Raw genomic sequence first — 3,210 nt, 5'->3', positions numbered from 1 at the left:
GGGGGGTTACACAGCAATTTCAAGCTCGCAAAATTGTTCTGGTCCACGGTCCCTAGCAAGGGCATCTCCTCTCGCCCCGCCCCTCCCACTGTAAGCCCAACTGGCGCAGCCCCACAGTGCAAGCGCTAGTTTTGACACTCCCCACTCCCCACTCGTCGCGCCCCCCACCCCTCGACTCCAGCAGGTTAACTCCGACTCTCGGGATACCTGGGGTCTTCCAACCCCGTCGCGGGCTAGCGAGGTGCGGGGGTGAGAATGCTGGCATTATTTCCCGGACTCCGAGGACCTGGGTTCGAATCATAGCTCTGACACTTAGCGCCCGTGCCGTCTCGGTTAAGTGGCATCCCCAAGCTGAGCTTCAGGGTCCCTTGTCAGTACCATGGTGGGGCCTGGAAGTCCGATGACCTCCAAAGTCCCCGGCCTGCCAGGGGTCCCGTCCGCTCTGGGGTCTCAGCAGCGGCCGGGGGCTCAACCGCCACCAGCCCCCCCTGATAACCCAGCCCACCTCAGGGCTCGAGGCTGCAGCAGCACCTGCGCCCCGCCCCCGCCCCCGGCAGCTCCGCAGGACCCCCTCCCGCCGCCCCTCACTCTGGCCCCCGAGCCCTCGGCGCGGCAGTCCGAGCCGCTGCAGTGCCCCCGCCGTGAGGCCTGGAAGCCAGAGCCGCCCCCGCTCGCCCACCCGCCTGGGGCATTACCTCGGTGCAACCCAAGGGTCTTCCGGACGAGCGACACAGCTCAGCCTCCACCTCCCCGTCCCGAGCCGCAGCTACAAGCCCTAGACAAAATGGCGGCTGCGCTGTCTCCCCGGGCCCTCCAGGAAGCCGGGGACGCCTCTGCCGCCGCCCACGCCGCGCGAACGCGCCTGCGTGACAGAGCCCTCTCGCCGGGCGACGCCACGGAACCGGGCCGCGCGCCTAGCGGGGGCTACCGCGGGCGCGCCCCTCAACCAAGGCGCGAGAACGAACAAGAGGCCCCGGCGGAGGCGGTGCTCCTGCTCTGGCTCCTCCTACTGCTCCCTCTTTTCATTCCTCTAGTAAACACCCGGGACTGGGAACACTTGGGAGGCGGGGAAGATTAACCGCAAATTCTGGCCCCACCCAGGGGCGGGGCCGAGTCCAGCCCCGAGGAGTTCAATAAACAGCCCAAAAGGACATCCTTTAGGGCATTTGTTAGTAATAGACAGGATATACAAGATCCTCAGCCTGGGGAGCTATCCGGTCCTTCTAGGGAAATTGAGACCACCTAGAGACCTCTACCCCAAGGAGCCTCGGGTGTGGTAGTGTACGGAGTCATGGGATGATGCCTCTCACACCTCTGCCTACTGGACCCAGAGCTCGCTCCCTTCCAGATCGGGCTTAAGTGCCGCTATGGGGAGTCTTCTGAGCCCCCCACTACCCCCCCCCATACACACCCTATTTGACATCACTATATATTTTTTGTACATTTTTGTTTTATTTATCTAAATTCTCTAGAAGCAGAAATTTCAAGGTGTAAGGGGCCTTAGAAAATATCTAGTCCAACGCTCTCATTTTACTGATAAGGAAACAAACTCAGAAAGGTTATATGTTTTGCTTGTGATTACCCAGCTATTAAGTGTCAGAGACAGTACTGGAACTCATGAAGTGTTGCAATGGATAAAGTGCAGGACTTGGAATCTGTAGGATCCACGTTCAAATGCTGCCTCAGACACTTAAGTATGTGAGCCCAGGCAAGTCACTTAAAACAACAGCAACAACAAAAACAAAAACAAGTTTGCCTCAGTTTCTCCATTGGTAAAGTGTGTATAGCATCTACCTCTTCTTAGGGTGGTCATGAGAATAAAATGAAATAACATTCCTAAAGTATTTTATAAACCTTAAAGTGCTACATAAATCCTAGTTATCATCATTATTCCTCACTCCAGATAAAGCAAGCTTTCCAATAAGCCTGACTGGTGATACATCCTCCTCCCCCAAGGAAATGTAAGCTTCTTGAGGGTAAAAATGGAAGGTTTTACTTTGGGTTTATTTTTGTTTTTGTAGTCCTAAAGCTTAGCACAACAGTAACTGGCATGCATGTTGAATTCTACTGAGTAATAGACAAATAACTATAACACTGAATGTGATGAGTCCACTAGGATGGTCTTTCAGATTAGGGGCATTTCTGCAAGAAAGTGGTAGTTGGGTTCAGTCTTGGGATGAGTTAAATTTCTGGGGTCCTGTAATCATATGATTAATCTTTGCATCACGTTGAGGTCTACAAAAGCATTGTCAGCAGAACATCTCTTGTAGAGATATAACCGGACAAGCTATGTAGCTCTTACCTCCTCAGAGATCCAAAACTATAAAGATCCAAAAAAGAAAAGTCTGGCTACAGTTGCAACTTCACTTCAAGATCTATCTATGGGCTTTTTTGCCTCCTCTGTAACTAAATAGTGAGTTCCTTGAGAGCAGGAACTGTTTTTAAATCCATTTGTATCCCCCCCCTTCAGAATTGCATAAATATTTAATAAATGGTCTTTCATTCCTTGTTTATTTTATTATAGATTAATTTATTTTTTGTCATAAATTCTTTATTTTTATAACTCTTATCTATATTTTATATTTACTAATCAAGTAAGTATATAGTTTTGTGTTTACTGCAGTCCCTGTGACCCAGTGCCAGGTACAAGGTATATTCTTAATAAATATTTGTTGAATTGGCCAGTTTTACAAATTAAAATGTGAGGTGAAAGGTTTGAGAAAACCTAAGGATATTATCTGCTAGAGGGTTCGGGGTAGGCTTTTTGAAGGAGGTAACATTTGAGCTAGATTTTAAAGATTGAGCAGAAATTTAACAGGCAAAATAGGGAAGGAGGGCAATCTAGACATAAGGAACAGCCTGAACAAAATTATAAAGGTATATGAGTAGTCTAGTTTCTCATAAGCATAAGGATCTTAGAAAGGAATAATAGGAAAAGTAAGGTGATGGCAAGCCAATTACATAAGGCTTCGAATGCCAGATGAAGGAGTTAACCTTTCTGGGCCTCAATTTCTGCATCTGTAAAATAATGGGACTGGACTAGATCAGTTATGGGCAAACTTTTTAAAGAGGGGGCCAAAGGAAAGGAAATACTCATCTGTCAGTCTGTTTCTAAGGCAACTCTTTTGAAGTTTTATTGTATTGTATCCTACTCATTGTATTCGTCAGATTAGGAATAATGTCACTGGGTGGATAGAACATTTCAGGGAG

At 48.9% G+C, this 3,210-nt stretch overlaps 1 protein-coding gene across 1 annotated transcript in view; it reads right to left on the bottom strand.

Annotated features, from left to right (window-relative positions):
• CLK4 (CDC like kinase 4) overlaps window positions 1-770 on the bottom strand; it is a 27,569-nt gene extending 26,799 nt beyond the window's left edge. Inside the window, exon 1 of the mRNA XM_044661608.1 lies at window positions 696-770. The gene's annotated coding sequence lies outside the window, so the exon portion shown is untranslated. The remainder of the gene's footprint in view (window positions 1-695) is intronic.
• Between the last annotated feature and the right edge of the window lie 2,440 nt (window positions 771-3,210).

This window comes from Gracilinanus agilis, chromosome 2, assembly GCF_016433145.1.
Source record: "Gracilinanus agilis isolate LMUSP501 chromosome 2, AgileGrace, whole genome shotgun sequence".
NCBI classification, from domain to species: domain Eukaryota; kingdom Metazoa; phylum Chordata; class Mammalia; order Didelphimorphia; family Didelphidae; genus Gracilinanus; species Gracilinanus agilis.
The sequence above is the reverse complement of the archived record's forward strand: the minus strand, read 5'-3'. Positions and strand labels throughout refer to the sequence as shown.